Genomic DNA, 22,576 nt, shown 5'->3' on the forward strand with positions numbered 1-22,576 from the left:
AATGAAAATTTAATTTTCTCCACTCAAGTCTCTGAAACTGTGAGTCAAAAACACCTTTTCATATTATAGTAATATAGAAATATACCAAGTATTTTGTCTTGGTCTCAGAAAGTTAATTATCAAAAGTCCCTTTAAATATCTTCTTAAAATTCTTAGTAAAGTAACTAAGTTATATTTATATTAATTTTTATATTATAGTGTTATAGTAACCTCATAAATTAATATGTGTGAATATCTAAAGGTTCTACAATCTTTATATTTACAGTTTATTATTTATGGAGCTACAAGGCTACTGTGATTTATACCTGTCTCTGAACAGTGTCAGTTACAACACTGGAATAGGAGTTGCTGAATCATACTGTAGGAGGACACTCTTCATAAAACCCAAATGATTCTATGAGGGAACCTCGGCTTAGAAAATTGTGTGCTCTGATTCCCATTTCGATATATTATGGATATCAAACTGTATTTTGTTAACTGTATGCAGTAGGATACAAGTTCTATTTTGTAATTCCATATGGATATTTGATTGTCATAGCACTATTAATTGTAAAGAACCTCCTTTGCTAACTTCTCTGGAATATTAATTTGACTTAAACAAGTATCTAAATAGGCATGACGCTTGACTGTTTTTCATATTATAATAGTGTGAGCCTTGTAGTTCCTCAATCACTGGGGCTTCTTAGACGAGTGCCAGCATATGCTCCCTCTCTCTTGGGAATAATGGCTTAATTTGGCCACTTGTATTTCCATACAAATTTTGCAATCACATGTACTTAGTTTTACTTTTTATTAATATACTTTCCCATATATCTATGTTTAAATTTTTTATGCTTTTTCTTTTATTGATTTTTTTTCCACCTATGTGGAAGATAAATTGCTTTTCTAGGTATAATCTGTGTTAAGTTCTGTGTTTAATACATTGACTGCCTATCCTTAAGCCAGCACACAATACTTGTAAGATTTACATGTGCTCTAAGTACTCTAGAATCATTATTATTCAGCTGATTTTGACTGTGTCTAATACTGCACATTTTCAGACATGTTTGATTATGCTCAAACTAAATTTATTTTTAGATAATTTGGTATTTCAACAATGTTGGTTTTTCTCAACATGTACATGTATCTGTAGTTATCTGTACTTTAAATTAGACTAAAATGTTTTCAGCAATAGCTTTCAGTTGTTACTGTAGCTTCACAAATTTGAGTTCACTTTCTTTTAAGACATGTTATGTTACACATGGAAAACTATAAATTTAATCATAGCTCATAGTATAGAAATGATATATTTGATTTGTATTGCCTTTGTACACTCAGACCTTACTAAATTCATTAATTGATGTAAGTTGAGGGTTCATTAATACCTTAGAATTCTCTATAGATATCATCATGCCATTTGTGAATGCTTCCTTTGTACATGGTAACTCTTTGCTCTTTTCACTGTTCATACTTCCATTTATAGTGTCTCCAATACATTGTTACTTAGAATGAGTGAAAACCAGGATCACCACTCTATTTGTGATGTTAGTTTTTTTTTTTTTTTTAAAAAAGAACATTCAGCATGCATATTCAGTGTAATGTATAGATAAGATTTCAGGACTTTCTATGAAATATTTGCATACTGTGTTGGTGAGTTTTATCATAAATGAGTGTTGTATTTTTATGTGTGTCGATACTATATTCATAAAATGAGTGGTGCATGAGAGTTGTCTTTTTATTCTGTTTTCTGTAATTGTTTTATAAAATATTATTATGATTATTTAAATCGGTGATAGAATTTTCAAATAAAAATACCTTAGTCTGGTTTTGAAGGTTTGGGGATGACATATTGATAATGTGGAGCAAGGTGACTCACTGTTACTTTTAGGTGGCGGAAAGATATTAGGGTTCCTAATTGGAATATTCTTGGATTAGGAGAGCCTCATTTCTGCCACTCACATACCTTCTAATGATGCCATGGAAGTTTGGGGTGGTTTTGTTATTTCTAGACAGTGATGAGAACCTGTCTACTCATCCATGTTGATACTCCACAGTCAGGTGAAAGTTGAACACACCTTTATTGTTCTTGCTGATGGAGGTTGTGAGTCCTTCCTATGCTCTCTGATGACTCTGAGATGGGTCATGTCACTGGAAACAATAAAGGTCTGAGACCCTTGTCACTTGCCATAATACAGCTTCAGTGGGAAAGCAGGCTCTTAGCTGTCTGTTGCTTCAGACAGAAGTATAATCTTTCTGGAGTATTTTGCCTAAGTGACAAGTCTACTGTTCTGTTTTACTTTATCTTATACTAAGTTGTTACTGTCTTCTTTTATTAGTTAGAGAAACTAGATTTAGCTGGAATTTTTCTGTATTTATCTATTGGCTTTTCTAAGCATTCAGTTTTATCTAAGCATAATGATTAGAGAATTACAAATCTATGGAACTCATCACCATATTCATCAAAAAAATTGTTTGGAGAAACACTGAATTTTAGATAAAAATAAAATTAATTTTAAACATGTTTTCCATTCAAGTAAAAGTTTTATTAGTTATACTATGAAAGACATTCAACATTTTATTTTTCTTCTTAGTTCTGGGGATGGAAAGTCCTGGGCCTAGTATACACAATGCAATTACTTTTTCCAGTGAGCTAAGTTCCCAACCCAGTGTTTTGCTTGAAGCTATAAACCTCCCTTTCTTGATAGTATGCTAGATAAGACATTGATAGTTAAATCTGAACAGTGCATCATTTTTCCCCTGGAAGAGAGGGTAGACAATCTACTAAAATAATATCATCTTTGTATTTCTTGTTAATATGAATGGCTTTATAGGTTCTCAAAGCTACAAAATCTTACATTCATTATAGTGAGCTATTAAGCCAATTTAAATTGTGGTATAACCAAGGAGGAAATATAAGAAGGAAATATCTTCCCAGTGAGACTCTTCTGCAAGAACCCTTAAATGACTGTTCCAAGAATCATTTGGCAGTATGATAACACACTGTTCAAAGGAAGGGAAAGCAGAATGAATAATAACCACTGTTACTACTGCAAATATGGTAGCATAGCCTATACACTGTCCAGGAGACCATGTGTTAGGGACTGGCCTGAATATTTCACAGCTTAAATGAGATTTTGCTAGCTTGATAATTTTAGTCCAGACTTCTGCATCAGACAGCTGCTGCATTTCAGATGATGCCAAGCCGCATGAACGTGCCAATGTTTGGATTCGTTCGGACCTAGTAAATTCAACTGACTGTCCCTCTAATTGCGAAGATTTCTCATCTGGAACATATCTGTGAGAGGTCCAAAGAAGGAAGAGATGCTGATAAATCAGCTTTTCTACAAAGTTTTTATATTAAGTCAATATTCTATACTCAAGACTCTTTGTCATATTTATGTTTCAGATCTATTTATTTTCCCAACTGATAATCAAAAGCAAATCTCGATAGAGCTACAAGAAGATCAATATAGATCAAACTCACTCAAAAAGAAAAGAAAGTTGTTGCTTATGAAATGGTTCTGTTCCTCTAGGTGGTGCACAGCTCTCTGATAAACTATGTAAAATGTACACTTCTAATTGTATTATTTTCACTTATATTATTTTAATACTCTGAGCTGTATTAGGACATTTTAATGTTTATATAAAAATTTAACTTGAGCATATCCCTCCGTCTATCCTGCCACTTCCTTTCTCTCTGTTCCCTTAGTCTCTTCTGTTCCTCTAGAAAAATTCACTTCTACTTTCATTCCATCTGTACACAGATTAATTATGAATGTACACACTATCTAGAATCTACAAATCAGAAAAATATAACATTTTCCAGAGATCTGTTTAATTCATATTTAATATGAATATCTTTAATTGTATCCATCGTTAGCCAAATGACATATCTTCACTTGTTTTTAAATGACAACCGTTCTTGTCTACCATGCCACTGTGTGTATAAACCAGGTTTTCCTCATCTACTCTTCCATTACCAAATACCTCAGCTGGTTCTGTAATTTAACTCATAAACATAAACATTTATGTACAAGTACCTCTATGACATGATGATTTTGAGTCTTCAGGGTCATATGGTAGGCTCACTTGATGTCTTTGTATTGGAAGATACTTTGCATGCTACCAAAAGCACCAACCCAGGCACAGCTTGCTTGATATGCCTGAGCTATGGTGGCACAGAACTTGTGGGAATAGCTAACCAGTATCAGATTTGATTTGAGGCCCACTTCACAAGACACAACCCATTCCCAACACTGGGTAAGTAGGAACTGGAGACTGGAAAGCTCTAAAAAATAAGTATTAATTAAATGACTCCTAATAGTATTCAGCTCATAGATCAGTGCCTTACTGAGTCATCATCAACAAAGCTTCCACCTGAATCAGACAAAAACAGGTGCAAAGACACATAGCCAGACAATATGTGGGGAGGGAGAGAGAGACAAAAAGAAAAAGAGAGGAGAGAGAGAGAGAGAGAGAGAGAGAGAGAGAGAGAGAGAGAGAGAGAGAGTCCTTGGAGCACACAGCTATAGATGGAATGTCTCTATCAAATTCTTCCCCCTCATAGTTCAGGGAACCTCACAGAGTAGGGGCAGAGAAAGCGTAAGAGCCAGAAGGGATGGAGGACAACCAGAGAACAAGGTCTTCTGAATCAACTGAGCAAGGCTCATATTAATTCATAGAGACTAAAGTAGTAAGAACATGGGCTACAGGAGTCTGTACCAGTTCATTCATATACATTAGCTTATAACTCAGTATTTTGGGGACTCCTGAGTTTCTGAATGAATGGGTCTCTAATTCCTGTGCCTGCCTTTGGTGCACTTTTCCTTCTGTTGGCCTGCCTTGTCCAAACTCAATGCTATGGTTTTTGTTTTATCTTGCTATATTTTATTTTGTCATGTTTTGTTGTTATCTCTTAAAAGCCAGTTTATTTCTAGTGAGAGACAAAAAAGGAGTGGATCTGGAACAGCGGAAAAGTGGGGGCAATAAGGAGGAGTCCAAGGAGGGAAAACTATAATCAAGACATATTGTATGAGAAAAGGATCTATTTTTCAGTAATTGGAAAATTTAAATTTTCAATGATTTACTTTTATTAAAAACTAATAGGGAAGGGTAGGATGTAATTTCATCAACAGTATGTTGATACAAAGTAGCATTCTCATCTAGGTCATTTATAGATCTGTAGATCTGTTTCTGTGTAAAATTATCATTTTCTGCCATGTTTTTCTCACATAAAATGTTTGCTGATAACCTGATTTTATTTTGAAGTATAGACACTGTTATAATAAAAACTGTTTTGTGGTTAACTACTGTCAAAAAGAATAATTTAAAATCCAAATAGCTCACTTTTGCCAGCTTTTTGTCCAATTACTTATAGATCAGACAGAGGTAGTAAAGCAGTTAAGATACTTAGAGATGCTTTCTTAGAAACTATTTTTATGGTTTGTTTTGTTATTTTAAAATTTTTAACTGTTGGTACAATGTTAACATTTTTAATACAATATTTTGATTATCATTTAATGTACTTTTTCATATATTATGGCTAATATGCTTGTATGATACTGCATAGTCCTAAATATTGAGAGTTAATAACTACTTCATGCAATGTATAACCAGCTTAAACGTGAATTTTGAGAAAGGCTGCTCCTGTTGGTAGACACACACTTGTCTCACTTGGAACACTAAGATGAATTCTCTAGTAAGGTTATGTAACTTGATTACAGAACCTTATTTTCATCAGCGTTCAGTGTGAATTTTGAACCATCCATTTGCCAAGGAAAACACATGAGGCCTCTATTGTTAGCTTAGATGTTCTGTAATTATGTGCCCCAGATAATTGCCTACAGAAAAAGCAATCTATTAGTTCCAAGCATTTAAATTTTTACCACTAACTTAAATTATGTTGTTAACAAGCTACAGTATTGACCTACACAGTTTAGGTGTTCTGTATAATTATTAATAAAACATTTACTTGTTGTTTATTAAAATACAATGAAAATATATGCTAAATACAGTACAATGTTATCATTCTCCACTGCCCCCTGATTACAGAGTATAAACTGACATACATTTAAAGTTTCCACAACCTTAAAGCATAGCAGCAGACTGCTCAGCCTCCTGCAAGCATCATATCTTCAGTCTACACCTTTCAACTCAGATCCCTGATGAAATATCCCAACAAAGTCTGACATAATAACTGTAGTTAGGCTATTACACCAGGACCTATCAGCTGCCAGCCTTGACCTTTAGTATGTCTTTCTTTATTTGCCTCATCAAGCATAGCTTCTTAGCAGGATCAGGTTTTCCATATGATCCATCCTCCTCTGTGGGTGTTCTGGGCCTTTTAATGCTGGGTCTAATAAGACATCTATAATAGCTCAAGAGAAAACTAAGCCTCTTTTTATCACTTACATTTGGAGGGATTTTTAAATAGCACTTCTTGAATTGTTATGTGTTCTCTAAACAAATATTTCACCTTTATACTTATGCTTTTCCACTCTTAATATCTAAACATATATTGGAGTAGAGAGAAACACAGTTGACCATACATTTTTTTGAGTTAGCCACCTTGACAACATTAGTCCTGCCTGGCTACTATCTGAGTCATTTCTAGCTTCCACAGCAATTTCGTAGACAGCGGAAACAAGGCTCTTGCTTCGACACTAAAAACTATATTTATATCTCTGAATTTTCCCTGTAGTCTGATGAACCGTGAGTGCAAGAAGGGGAGAGCTGAATGGCTATTTCCTCATGTACTTAAAGCTCTATGGAACCTGGATATGCTAACACTTGTCTCAGAACTGAATGAAGTCATTATGAGCTTAGATCATTTTTGCAGTATTAATGCATCTCCTAATCAAGTCAGGGATTAGATAAACCTTCATTGCCTTTGTTGGCCTTATGGGCTGGTGTTTTCCCCAGGAAAACAAATTTTTTAACTAGGAGAACAATAGCAGCCAGGCAGAGCATCAGATGCAAGGTTACAAGCTTCAGAGTTGGGAATTCATTCTAGCCTCAGTTAGAAGGGCACTACTGAAGAAGGCCGTCCACCTTGTATGTGAAGGGGACTGCAGAACACAGATTCTGCAGTACTATGTTTCCAGTTTCTCCCCAGCTGCTGCACTTGCCTCACTGACCTCCAGTTTGTTATAATCTCCTAATTATTTGTGAGACCAACTGATTTACTTTCCCCTCTTTTGCTTAACATTCAGCCTAAAGCTTTGAATTATGTGGAGGAGCTTTGATCCTGAACTCCCTCTTAACGGTTACAGGATGGCATTTCTGTGTGTGTGTCTGGCCTTGTGACCAAATTTGTAGTGGCAGACACCACAGCAGCATGTAGTAGTATCTTGATGAATGTTTACTGATGATTCTGGATTCAGTACCAGTAATAAGTTACATTTTTTATTACAGAATTTCACTGTTCTACATCTGTTTCTCATCCATTTCTGTCACACTAAATCACTGAGCCACATTCCTCTAGGCTTTGGTTAAACCACATCCTGATTATAAATTAGACATCTTTGGAAAATTGTGTTAAACTTTTTCATGATAATAGTCATCTGGGGATGGAGAGGAGGAAGAATTGTGTTGCTGATGTTATGTGACGGTGATTACAGCTTTGTCAATACAAATCCAAGTTAGGTAGCTGGAAATGTCATACTCAGTTGGTAGAAAATACTGAGCCAGCACTGCACATAGCTAAAGGCTTTCCTAGACCTAGTTAAGTACCAAAAAAAATGTTGGATTGGAAGAATTGTAGAAATATGAATTAAATATTTTCTATTTCCAATTGAATATATGGAAAGTTATCCTATTCATGTTTTCAAATAGAAATGGCACATTTCTTCTTATAATAACTGATAATCAGTTAAAATGATCAAAAGTTAAATTTCAAAGAATACTATAGTTTGGAAAACACCAGAAGAGCTAATGAGAGTATCTGTAGTTACAAGCACACCTTAGCAACTGCCTCTGTTTATGCTATGATATTAAAACTATACCATTTACAGGACAGTGAAAGTCAGTCACCTCTATTCTCCCGACTCATGCTTTACACATGCTTTGAACATCTGTCCTTCTTACTCCAAGCCTAAACTCATATCAGTTAATAATATTATCCAGTATCAGGGTGGTATGCATTACTAATTCATCGCAAACTCTTTAGGGGTGAAGGTTTGATTCCTCCCTTGGCTCCATTGACTGGGATATCTATCCACAGTGGGACTGTTCAGTCAGATGCTCCCAAATAAACAGCATTGACTTCACCCATGAAATAAACCTCTTCCTATTTATGTGTCAAACCTTATAAATCATGAGGTCTAAGAATTCAAGGAAATATATGCTGAGTTGGGAGTCACAAACATTTTTCATTTCCATAAAGCTCTATTGAGATTTATCATTTCATTCTAGTGTTAATGTAGGCACAGTACAAAGCTGTGTCAATGGCATCTATGATTTTGCAGCTGTAGAAGAAATACTGACATTTCATTCACAATATAGTTATACTTGCTCTTTAGTTACTCTTACATCAATAGTGGCTTGAAATATCTTGGGGATTGTTACAGACACAAGACAACACAGTTTCTATACATACCCTTTTACTAATGTTATTAAACATTGGATGACTACTCATAGGCAGCTCTACCCACAGACACATTAAGTAGCTCACATTAAAGCTTCATGTGTTTGTAGAAGTGATTTAAATGTCTATGTTGTTTACCAGCATTTGCAGACTACAAATGCTTGATTAATTTGTAAAATGAGGGAAGAAAAAAATCAACCCATAGTCAATGCTATTTCATTAGCTAAGCCAAAAATGCACTATATGGATGGATGTGTTTGTCATAAAACTTTTGAACATTTTGTCAACTTTTTGATATGATAGAAAATTTCAATGGATAGAAATTTTCTGATGCTAGAAAGGAATAAATATGAAAAAATCAAGTTCAAATTACTCATCTGAAAACACTCAGGATCATTGTTAAACATATTTTTATTTATATTCTCTAATCTGCTAGTTTCTTGAGCTATGTTTTAGTAAGGGGTCAAATAAGTCTGTGATGACTGCATTATGTCATGACTTAAGAGATTGCCCACCTTGAAAACAGAGAATTGCCCTTTGCAGCCTTCAAAAACAAGAGGGTTTGGGAAATGATGAGAATAGATCATTGTACTCAAGGCCAGTTTGGCTTATAGACAAAAGAAATGTTCTTTGCCTAAATGAGACAAGTAAATTCAATTTTGAGGTGGAGTAGGAGTTTTTATGATCATTTATATTGATTACACATTTAGGAGTACTTATACTTGGAGATTCATTTTCAAGGAGTCTGTGCTATAATTATATCATGAATATTCCCAGTAAAAATTACTTATTCAAGCTGAGTCCTTTGAATGAACATAATGTTCTAAGAGACTATGCTATACTTTGTTTATGAGGCCATTGATTGTTTTCTATCTTGACTGGACAGCAAAGAATACAGAATACTTCCTAAGTAGATTTTGTCATACAATCTAGACATGATAGTCCTATATAGTTGTTATCTTGATAAGAAACTTTGCCATAAATAAACATAAGGCTAATCAATCTGAGACACTAAAATTTATCCTAGAAGAACATTCCAACTGTGCAGTATTTCTGTGACATAATTGCTTTCATAAGCTCAGAAATCTATTATGGACTGTTTTTTTTATAACACTGAACTATCATAAGTTTACATAAAAGATAAGCTGTTACCTATAAGTTTCTTATAAAACCCTGAAGACGAAGTTTAGGTTACCAAGAATTTCATTAAGACTTTTATTATATGTCATAGACAATAAATTAAACTTATTGAAAAATTTTAATTCTAGACTTAGTTTCTGCTGTACTAACTGGTCATGTTCACAAATTCTATAGCTTCACAAGAGAGTGCCAGGAACTGGGGACCAAGTGTTCAACACAGAGCCTAAAAGATATATTTTTCATGTGAATGATTAAGTGTAGGTTAAGTGACAATAATTTGCTCAATTAGTTCAATTTCACAATTAAGAGAATGCATGCTTATAAATCATAAATGCACTTGTCACCAGCCTGGAGTTTACATTTTAAGCCATATTTTTGCTTGTATTGCCCCCACAGACCTTAGAAACTAACAGGCTGTGGATATAGTCTGAATTTTAAAGACTGAATTTACAGTAATCCTTAATAGGTTGTACAAAAGATCTAACCAAATTTTTAGAATTTAAGGTGACTTTGAATTTTGGTTGGAGAAAATTGAATGTCTAATGAGCAAGATTCAGGAAGGAAATTAAAGAAACGATTATAATTTTAGATAGTTGAGATTTAGGTATCCATTAGACATGTAAGAAAAGATATAAAAGATACATGTGGTCATAATAGTTAGAGTGATTGGTACTGAAAGTCTGTCCTAAATGTCAGCATAACAGTTAAACTTAAGGCCAAATCAAAAGATAGAATGTGTTATCTTGAGTAGTCAGATTGAAAAACATGAACTCCAACCCTAAAACAAACTGTTCTAAAATTGAAGAGCAGATGTGGTAAAGTAGTGTTAGGAAAATAAAATGATAATAAATAATTATTAACTTAGTGAAAAAAATCCATAACGGTTCTTCTACTGAGGGACACTTAGGCTGTTTCCATGTTCTGGCTATTATGAATAAGGCTGCTATGAACATGGTTGAGCAAATTTTCATGTTGTGTGCTGAAGCATCTTCTGTGTATATTCCAAGGAGTGGAATAGCTGGGTCTTGAGGAAGCCCTATTCCCAGTTTTCTGAGATAGCAGCAGACAGATTTCCAAAGTGGCTGGACTAGTTTGCATTCCCACCAGCAATGAAGGAGTGTTCCTCTATCTCCACATCCTCGCCAATATGTGGTGTCACTTGAGTTTTTGATCTTAGCCATTCTGATGGCTTCTCAGACCCTACACATGTATGCTGGGCATGGATATAAATTCAGGCAGACATGCATATACATAAGAATAAAATAAACAAGCAAAATATAGGATGCATTAGAATATATTGTTGAGGAAAATGGAGGGGAAGGCCATTACATATATGATCAGGAATATCACAAGTCAGTATTAAATTGCTAGGGTATGTGAAATTGAAATTGTAAAGGTTCACAATGGAGAATTGATAAAGAGAAAGATTTAAAAATATTTGTATTTCATCATTAATTAAGATAAGTGGATGTTAGAAGACTGGAATAAAGGAAGAGGGGATAAAAGGACAGATTCTGGAGAAAGCAGTGAGAAAAGAGACACCTACAATACCTCTAGGGATCTCATAAGGATCATAAAGAGAAATCTAAAAGATGGCCACCAATTCTAATTCTATCTAGTCCCATTTAGAAGAAAATTAAAGTCTATTTATAGATCTTACATTTCTATACAAAAAATATGGGGAGTGAATTGCTTATGAGTCCCGGGCTTCTTTTGGTAGCAAACATAAACAGATATGGATGAGATGGTGGCACTATAACACTCTCTGAATACAAAATTATGGATGCCCAAGGAGAATGCTCTGTGGGAAAACTTGTGCTTTGTAAACCTGAGGACCTGAATCCGAATACTCAGGCCCCACTCTTAAAAACAGGTATAGAAGCTTGTATTTGTAGTCTTGGCGCTCCTATGATGATATTGGAGACAGAGAAAGGAGAATCCCCAATGATAGAGGGATGCCAGGCTACGCAGTCATAAACAGTACAACTCTATTTCAAGTGACGTGTTCGGCGAGAGCTGATACCTGAAGTCACCTCTGATCTCACAAGCTCTGTGAGATATACCTGCCCACATTCACAAATACGCATTCACAGGCATGTACATGTATGCATAATACACATAAATCATATACACAGAAAAATGAAAGTGTTTTTCTACTTGATTCCTTCTTGAGAAAGTTCTCAAATTGGAGAATGTAGGTGGCAATGGTCACTAAGGGTGATGTCATTAAAACATAGAAAAGTATATATTTCTCTTCAGTTTTGTAGAGAAGGATAGTTAATACTTCAGGAACGTCCTTGTTACAAGCATTAAAAGTCAAAGGTTAAATAATATAGCATATGTATCTTATAACTCACCAGGGTTTTGCAGTGGAGTTTAATGCATTAGCAGAATGTGATGAGGGTCTGTTATTGAGATTTCAAAGAAAACTCTGCATTTTAGATAAAAGTATTTTGTTCTATAGAAAAAAATAATAGATTTCTCAGGAAGGCGAAATCTGTTTCTCAGAAAGCAGGCTTAAAATCAGTTAGTAAAATTCCTGCTTTTCATTAATGTACTTTGCGGTGCAACTGAATATGTGGTGGTGATGGCAAGAGATAACAGGGGACCCATGAGGGTGGAGAAAAGGCAAAGCGAATTTATTATCTGAGGAATCATGAATTTCAGTTATATAGATTCGTTTCTGAAATTTTTCACACTAACATTAAAATAAGTACAGTAAATAGTATGTGATACTAAAATAATCTTTGCAAGAATAATTCCAGACAGTTTTCTCTGCAGTCTATGTCCTTGTGAACTACCTGACAAACTATGTTTCTCAAATATGCTCAGTGCTGTACCTATCTGCAGAAATGTTGTATAACTTGAATAGATCATGAGAGATGAGCTGTAGATGATCAGTCAACTGGATCTGTTTTTTTCCTTTATGAAACTAAGCCTATTATTCCAGAAGTAGGATTTCCATTTCCATTTTTGTTTTTCTGCCTGCAGGTCTGCAGTGCCCAGAATACAAGATGCTCAGCAGAGGAAAACGGCCTGTTTAGAGAAATTACATCATCCGTTCTAACTTTTATCAAGAGGTCATAACTCTGTTACACATAGAGTCCCAGCTTCTAAGGGAGACGTCTATGCTTGTCTTCTATCATCTTTACTAGAAAGTGTAAAAATTCTTTCCTAGGCAATTTTGTGACTTTATATTTATCCATATTTTATTAGTATTCATTTCTTCACAGATTTTCTGGAACCTAGGAATATTCAGTGAATATCCTTGTCACGCTTTTCTTCTACTTTGTTTTATTCATAGGGAATATATAAGTGATTTGAAATCACAATTAACATGGAGACAACTAGCAAATCTGCTTGGAGAAAGTAATTTCTTAATGATCTATGCTTCATTGTAAAACCAACAAAGCCAAATTTAATCTCTGGCCTACTAGAAGAAACTAACATTGATCAAGTGCTTCAGAAACAACTGAAATTTCTCACAGTTCTAAAAGCTGAGAAGTGCAAAATCAAAGCATACTGGCATCTTGTAAAGCCTCACTTCCTGTTACATAGTCCACAGTTTTCCAGGCATGTTTTTGTGTAGTAAAAGTGGCATAGAAGAAAAGGACAATAAGCCCATATAAGAAAGCTTTCACTTTATAACCCAAGATCTTTCAAAAGTTCTCCTTTCAATGCCATTATATTAAATGTAAGCATGTCACGGCATATACAATATGTACTGTATTACATAAAGCTATTTGTTACTCAAAAATCATTTAGGTTCATTTGGTAAACATCATAAAATCTGATGAGTATCTCCATTCTAGTTAATTAACTTTACCAAATATGAGACAATATGATCTGCCAAAAATGCACATCTCTTATGGAAAAATGTAAATACCACTACCAGGAAATCATTGTAAGAATATGGGAAAATAATAAATTTTCTAGATCATTTGTAATGTGTTACTGTCTTAAATTAGAAATTAACTTGAAGGACTATGTCAAAGACAACTGAAAAAAATATGTGATGTAAGCATCCAAACTGGAACATGATGAATAAATTCAATTGCTATGAAGAACATGTATTCAAGTAAGAAATTGTGATTGTAGAATATATTCAGTGATATAATTTTATTAATATGATTGCCCCTTAATTTTATGACTATACTGCACTTACGTAGATTGTCCATGTCTTTCGAAGGGATGTGCCTACTTATTCAGGAATAAAGTATCATAGTACCTATAGTCGATCCTGAAATAGTTATACAGAAATAGATGAAGATGCATAGATAGTTGATTGATAGATAGATGATAGAGTGGCAGAGAATGGCTCTAGGTAGTGACATATTTGCAAGTCATAAATCTAACTGGAGATTGAATCTGTACTTAGTCATCCTTCTTACAGATTTCCTGTTTATATTTTTTTGTATATTGGGTTAAAAATATGTATGTCATATACAGAAGAATGGATATTAGCAACAGGCAGATTGCTTCAGGCACATTGAGAACACTGTTGCCAGGTACAATAAATAGTGCATACCTACTTCCTAGAAATTAGAAGGCTGTTGCTGGAGGAATGTATTAGGCCAGCCTCTGTTACAGAGTGAGACCCTGTCTCATATAATGCAAGGCAAAGCAAGGCAAAACCTACTGAACCAAACAGCCAAAGAGGAGAAAGGGCTGAGAACCCAGTCTAAGACACACCAAAGAAGACAAAATGTTGATGAAATCTCCATAAACTTTTAAAAAATATTAGCAAAATATATTTTATTGAAAAATAATACTATATTCTTAGTAGTGGTATCAGGTAAACATATTTATATAAATGGTGAGAGGGTCATGAATGAATAATTTTAACTCCATTGAATTCCTTACATTTCTCAGCATAACTCTTAAGGCCTCATGCCTCCCTCAGTTCAAAGAGACTTTTGCTCACTCTAAACAAGCAAGTGAGTATGAATTCCACAGAGACAAGAATGTATTCTGATAAGAGTAAGAATAGATGAGTATTTTGATCTCAGCGTAGACACTAGTCCAAGCTGACAGCTTGTCTGTAGCTCCCTGTGTCCAGAGCACAAATCTTCCAGAGCCATGCCTAAACTTCTGACCCACAGAAAGTAAAAGATAAAGTGATGACAGCAACAGAAAGCTAGCGCAGCACACTAATATAACATGAAAGATACTTGTCTAAAAATTAGGTAAATGGAAGGTTTTAGAATGTTCTCATTACTTTTCTCTTTGCTATAATAAATTACTTCACAAAAGCAATGTAAAGAAGGGAAGTGAGTATAGTCTATCATGTTGGGGAAAGCATGCTTACAGGAGCAAGAAGTGGTGGCTCACATTACCCCAGAGGAAGTGGAGCACAGCTACAAAACCTCAGTCCTGTCACAGAGACCCACTTGCTCCACCATGACTCCATGCCACCACTACCCCCACAAGTTCTCAACCTTCCCAAAAGTGTCACCAGCTGAGGACCAAGTGTTCAAACACATGAGCCTATAGGTGACATTCAAACCACAGCAGAGGACTCTCCCTATCTGACTCTAATAGTTTCCATGAAGGTCCAGTAACCAGGAGAGTATAAGAGAGAGAGAAACAGAAGAAAGAGTTCCAAAATCATCTTCCAGAAATGAACTAACTTGGGTAGTTCCCTAGGTATTTCAGTAAGCACAAATAGGAGCTGAAAGACAACACAATGGCTATGACAAAGTAGACAGGGAAAAGCATACAGGGCCTCAACTCTACAAGAAGAAGTATAGACAACTGAGAAAAGCAGAGGGCAGGAGTGATGGGCTTTTCAATGGAAGAGTACACTATTGGTTGTTCAGTGCCGAACAGTTAGGCCTGAAAAATATTTACATATATAAATGTTATACAGACTGTGTAGATTATACTAAAGAATGCATATATTCTTAAATATATATTTAGATATTATATAATTAATAAATGTATAGCTTAAGTATAAATATTGATAAATATATGGAAATGAGATACAGATATATATGATATAAATATAGAGATTCACAAGTGCATAAGTTCATGAAATAAACATGACCAATTGGTGAATAAAGAAGCTATGAATTTGAAGTAAAGCAGGGAGTGGTATATGGAAGATTTTTGAGGGAGAAAAGAGGGAAATTAATTATAATCTAAAAAAAACTCAAGTAACAAAAGAATAACCAGCTTACAAACTTAGCAAACTGACAGACATTTCCCAAATAACCATTGTGTTTTATAAAAGGATTCTCTACATCATAACCCATAAAGTAAATGAATGGTGACTTCTTCATATAATTATAATTGTTAAAATTATTTTTTAAAAAATATCACTGGGTGATAAGATGTGGAATTTAAAATATTTTGATTTCACTAAACTTCCCTGGTAGAATTTCTTTCATTTTTGAGTTAACTTTAAATATTTAGAAACATTTCATTCTTTAAAAAATAGTATACCTAATATACCAAATAAGGTTTCTACAAACTTACATTCACACAGGGTTATATAGAATTGATTCAAGAATGTCAGTGAGTATTCTATCAATATCCAGGTAGTGTGGAACAAAAATAAGACTATATGGAAGATTTAGAAAGTGTATATAAAGCACAAGGTTTTACACTGAGACATTTTAGCTGTGCCACAGCAGTTCACACTGAAGTCATTGGTTTGCTGCCTCCACTTGATAGGTTCAGGCCAAGATATCTTCTAGATTCTCTCATCCCACAGACTGAAGTTTGAGCAAGTATGGCATTAGCTTTTTATTTTCTGTTTCCTATTTTCATTGTGTAGTGTGCAGGTGTATGCATATGTGCATGTGTGTATGTGAGTGCACATGCATGTGTGTGCACAGATGTGAAGCCTTGAGACAGATATTCTACACCTCATCCACTGACACATTTTCCACTTAAGCACAGAGACTGCTGCTATGACCATTCTTGATAGTCCCCTTTGATCTGGGCATTCCTCACTCTGGCTCCAGAGGCAAGAATTACAGGTAGGTAGTAGCATCCACTAAGCATTTATGTGTGGAACAAAAATAAGACTATATGGAAGATTTAGAAAGTATATATAAAGCACAAAGTTTTACACTGAGACATTTTAGCTGTGCCACAGCAGTTCACACTGAAGTCATTGGTTTGCTGCCTCCACTTGATAGGTTCAGGCCAAGATGTCTTCTAGATTCTCTCATCCCACAGACTGAAGTTTGAGCAAGTATGGCATTAGCTTTTTATTTTCTGTTTCCTATTTTCATTGTGTAGTGTGCAGGTGTATGCATATGTGCATGTGTGTATGTGAGTGCACATGCATGTGTGTGCACAGATGTGAAGCCTTGAGACTGATATTCTACACCTCATCCACTGACACATTTTCCACTTAAGCACAGAGACTGCTGCTATGACCATTCTTGATAGTCCCCTTTGATCTGGGCATTCCTCACTCTGGCTCCAGAGGCAAGAATTACAGGTAGGTAGTCGCATCCACCAAGCATTTATGTGGTCTCTAGAGAACCGTAATTTGAATCCTCAAACTTACATGGATCACCGTAGACTACCAACTCAACTGGATTTAGTTCTATTGTTTGTTTGTTCCATATGAAAGACATCATGTTTCCTTTTGGATTTCTATCTCTATGTACAAACATAAGAATTTGTATTGTTGATTCTTTCCTCAAATTCCCTTCCATGTTTTCTTGTCCTTCAGGCCTTAGAGATAAGAAATAGACACACAAATGACAACAGAATGGAGCTCATCCAGCGTTCATAGTTTAAAGACCAGTTCTCACATTAAATCACAAATTATGTGTTATTACACAAACAAATTTTTAGAACCTTGACTTAATCTAGGCTCCACAATTTTATTTTCCAAGTATATGACCAAGGAAAGAAATTATATTATCATTAATAGCTCTAAGATACTGTATAATATCTGTTGACAATCTATAAAACCCAATGATGGACAGAAAATTATGCATGTACTTTCAGGGTCACAATATGAGATAATATCAAAAATCAGTAAAAGGAAAAGTTCTCATACTCAATGAAGATGTAAATATTAATTCTAGATGGGCATAGTGCCACATGCCTTAACTTTTAGCACCCAGGAGGCCAACGCAGTGAAATCATGAGTCAGTCTGGGGGATATTCTAAACCTATCTAAAACAAACAAAAATAAAAATAAACGTAAAAATTGTTTTCAGGTTAATCTCTATTGCATTGATTTACATGTTTGCTTGACTGTTTATCTGGGAATGGTTATGTGTACCACAATGTGCATGTGGAAGCCAGAGCACAGCTTGTACTCTGTCTTAGTTAGGGTTCTATGGCTGGGAAGAGACAACATGACCTTGGCAACACTTATAAAGAAAAACATTTAATTGGGGCTGCCTTACAGTTTCAGAGATATGGTCCATTATCATCATTGGGGGAAACATAGTGATGTTCAGGTAGATATGATGCTGGACAAGGAGCTGAAAGTTATACATCTTGATCCAAAGATAGCAGAAGAAGACTGTATTACACTGGCCAAACTTGAGCATATATGAGACCTCAAAGCCTGTCTGCATGGTCACACACTTCTTCCAACAAGGCCACACCTACTCCAACAAGGCCACACACCAAATAGTGCCACTTCTTCTGGGCCAACCATTCACACTCCTATTCAAAGCACCATATCTCCCATTCAACAAGAGTAGTGTAAGGATTAAGGTCAGATTGTCAACCTTGACGGCAAGTACCTTAACTGACCAAAACATCTTGTTGGCTCTGTTTTATTAGAGATAGAAATGTATCAACATCCTTCTTTGTGTGTTCCTCAGAAACAATAAATTACTGAGACTTTAAATCAGTACCAGCATTGCTGTACAGCTATGGGAGCATTGGGCTGTAGGGAAAATAATTTGGGATCAAATGACGGATGAATGTGGACTGTAGCTTCTCTATATATTCTGCTGATATCATTATTTTTATTTTCTTTTTTTTATTATTATTATTATTATTATTATTATTATTATTATTATTATTAATTTATTCTTGCTACATCCCTTGTATCCTCCCATTCTTCCCTCCCATTTTCCCCTTATTCCCCTCCCTTATGACTGTTCCTGAGGGGGATTACCTCCCCCTGTATATGCTCATAGGGTATCAAGTCTCTTCTTGGTAAACTGCTGTCCTTCCTCTGAGTGCCACCAGGTCTCCCCCTCCAGGGGACATGGTCAAAAGTGAGGCACCGGGATAAATGACAAAGTCATATACCACTCTCCACTCAACTGTGGAGAATGTTCTGACCATTGGCTAGATCTGGGGTAGGAATTTAAAGTTAACCGCCTGTATTGTCCTTGGCTGGTGCCTTAGTTTGAGCGGGACCCCTGGGCCCAAATCTGCCTATCATAATGTTCTACTTGTAGGTTTCTAGGACCCTCTGGATCCTTCTCTTGTTTGGTTTCTATGTATGTGTAGGTTTTTTGTTATTTCTGTTGTTGTTGAATTGCAGCCTAAAAGCATGGTAATCTGATAGGATACAAGGTATTATTTCAATCTTCTTGTATCTATTGAGGCTTTCTTTGTGACCTACAATGTGATCAATTTTAAAGAAGGTTCCATGGAGTGCAGAGAAGAAGGTATATTCTTTCTTGTTTGGGTGAAAGGTTCTATAGATATCTGTTAGATCCATTTGACCCATGGCATTGGTTAATGATGTTGCTTCTCGGCTTAGTTTCTGTTTCCATGAATTATCCTTCAGTGAGAGTGGGGTGTTGAAGTCTCCCACTATTATTGTGTGGGGATCGATGTGTGGTTTAAGCTTTTTTAGCAGATCTTTTACAAATGTGGGTGCCCTTGTATTGGGAGCATAGGTGTTCAGAATTGTGATGTCATCTTGGTTGACTTTACCTTTGATGAGTATGAAGTATCCTTCCTCATCCCTTTTGATTAATTTTGGTTGAAAGTCTATTTTGTTCGATATTAAAATGGCTACGCCTGCTTGCTTCTTGTGACCATTTGCTTGGAATATTTTTTCCAACCTTTTACCCTGAGGTAATGCCTATCGTTATGGGTGAGATGTGTTTCTTGAATGCAGAAGAATGTTGGATCTTGTTTATGCACCCATTCAGTTAGTCTGTGTCTTTTTATTGGAGAATTGAGACCGAGACCATTGATGTTGAGAGATATTAATGACCAGTGACTGTTAAGAGTCTTAATTTTGATGTTGTCTCCAGTCAAGCATTTGTGTAGTTGTGTTTTTGCCATGGGATAGTTATCTATGTCCTGAGTAGTTTTGGCTGTAGCTTGACCCTTTGGGATGGAGTTTTCCTTCTAGTACCTTCAGTAAAGCTGGATTTGTGGATAGGTACTGTTTGAATTTGTTTTTGTCATGGAATATTTTGTTTTCTCCATCAATGGTTATTGATAATTTTGCTAGGTAGAGTAGTCTGGCCTGGCATCTGTGTTCTCTTAGGGTTTGCAGGATCTCTGTCCAGGCCCTTCTGGCTTTTATGGTCTCTGCTGAGAAGTCGGGTGTAATTCTGATAGGTTTACCATTAAATGTTATTTGGCCCTTTTCCCTTGCAGCTTTTAATATTTTTTCTTTGTTCTGCATGTTTTGTGTTTTGATTATTATGTGTCGGGCAGTTTTTCTTTTCTGGTCAATTCTATTTGGTGTTCTGTAGGCCTCTTGTATGTTTATAGGCATTTCTTTCTTTAGATTGGGGAAATTTTCTTCTATGATTTTGTTGAGAATTGTTTCTCGCCCTGGAGTCTGATGTCTTCTCTTTCTTCAATGCCTATTATCCTCAAATTTCTTCTTTTCATGGTGTCCTTAATTTCTTTGATGTTTTGTGTCAGGAGTTTTCCAGATTTGGCATTTTCTTTAATGGTTGCTTCAAGATCTGTGATTGTATCTTCTAGACCAGAGATTTGTTCTTCCATCTCTTGGATTCTGTTAGAAAAGCTCACCTCTGTGTTGCTTGCCTTCTCTGAGGTCTCATGTTCTTGTTTTTCTTCTGTCTCTGTGTTTATCATTGAATCAATTTTCATTTTCAGATCTTGAACTGATTTTTTGATTTCTCTCATTTGATTGTTTGTATATTCCTGAGTTTCTTCCATTGCCTCTTTATAGGTCTTCAGAACCGTTTTATTTATTTCTTTCATCTGGTTGTTTGCATTTTCCTGCAATTTTTCCAGTTCCACTCTATGTGCTTCTTTTATGTCTCTCACCTGTTTGGCTGCATCTTCCTGCATTTGATTACGAATTTTATTTGTTTCCTCCATTATCATCCTCATTACTAAGAATTTGAGATCATCTTCTTGTATTTCCATTGTATTTGATTTTTCTGGATTGTTTTCTTTGGGATAGCTGGAAACTGGAGACGCCATGTTGTTTTGGGTTTTTTTGCATATGCTTTTTCGTTGTCCTTTAGACATCTTGCCATCTTTGTTTTTGTTGGGTAGCTTCCAGAGTTGGGTGGAGTAAGTCCGATGATAGATTCATTTGTTTTCTCATGATTTTCCTAGGCTGGAAGCTTTGATACTTCACTGGTGTGGATGGCCGGAGGTTAGCCCTGTCATTTTGGACTCTCACAGCCAGTGATCCTCAACTCCCCTGTGCTGTGGGTCCTGCAATTGTTCTGGGTCTCTGAATGCACGTTGGGTCAGGCCAAGGTATCCACAGCCTTCTGTGTCCCCTGCCAAGTCCAGCCAGGGACACTGGGCCGGAACAATGGGCTGAGCTCAGCTAGATTCTCAGGGCCTGAACCATCTGCTGAGCACAGCTAGGAATTCTGGGCCCAAACTGCACACAGGGTCCAGCCAGAATTTTTGGGCTGGGACTGTGCATCAAGCTCAGCTAGGGGCTTTTGGTCCAAAGTGCGTGCTGTGGTCAGTTATTGACTCAGGGTCCGAACCATCCGCCAAGCTCAGCCAGGAATTCTGGATTCAAACTGCACACTGTGTCCAACCAGAGTCTTAGAGGCGGGACTGTGCCAAAAGCTCAGCTAGAGTCTCTGGGCCCAATCTGTCTGCCAAGCACAGTTAGGGACTCTGGCCCCAAACTGCACGCCGAGCTCCACCCAAGTCTCCGGGGCAGAATTGTTCACCGAGCTCAGCCAGGGACTCTGGACTCACACTGCACACTGAGTTCAGCCTGGGACTCCGGGCCTAAACTGCATGGGTAGACCAGCCAGAGTCTTAGGGCCGCTGAGCCTGTGTGCACAGCTCAACTAGAGTCTCTGGGCCCAATCTGCCCAGCAAGTCCAGCTAGGGCCTCTGGGCTGAATCTGCAATTGACTGGTAAGTTCCCTAGTAAAGGAGGGACAAGGCAGAATGCATATGTCAGAGCAAAGCACGACCCACAACCCAAATAAGGACTTGTTTACCAGGAGCTAGTGCCTCGGGCAGAATTGCTTGCTTAGTTGAGCCAGCGTCTCCACGGCACTGCACACTGAGCTGAACCTGGGACTCTGGGGTCGAACTGTCCGCCGAGTCCAGTCTGGGTCCCAAGGCACCACGTGCCCCAAATCCTGCCCAGAGTCCCCTCTCCCGCAGCAACTCCCACCGGCCACCACACCAATCGCCTCCACCAGAAGGCTCTGAGCTGCAAACCTCAGCCACCGCCACTGCTGATGCTGGTGCCTCTGGAGCCGCTGGTGCTGCTGCTGCCTCTGCCGCTGCTGCTCCAATCCAAGAAAATCCATGCTCCTCCCATGTGCAGGGGCACGCAGGTCCTCCGCACCCTGGTCCCTCCAAACCATGGAGCGCTCCTACTGCCGTGGTGTGGGGCCTCGGTGTTCCTGGCTCAGAAATCTGTGCAATTCCCTGAATTATTCACTGGAGCCTCCAAACACGGTCCACACTGCTTGCTGCCATCTTGGATCTCTCAAATCTTGATTTCTT

The 22,576-nt window shown here is 36.7% G+C and overlaps 1 pseudogene; it reads right to left on the minus strand.

The window, feature by feature from the left end:
- Window positions 1-2,862: 2,862 nt before the first annotated feature.
- LOC127194903 (E3 ubiquitin-protein ligase UHRF1-like) overlaps window positions 2,863-22,576 on the minus strand; it is a 34,415-nt pseudogene continuing 14,701 nt past the window's right edge.

This window comes from Acomys russatus, chromosome 10, assembly GCF_903995435.1.
Source record: "Acomys russatus chromosome 10, mAcoRus1.1, whole genome shotgun sequence".
Taxonomy (NCBI): Eukaryota; Metazoa; Chordata; class Mammalia; order Rodentia; family Muridae; genus Acomys; species Acomys russatus.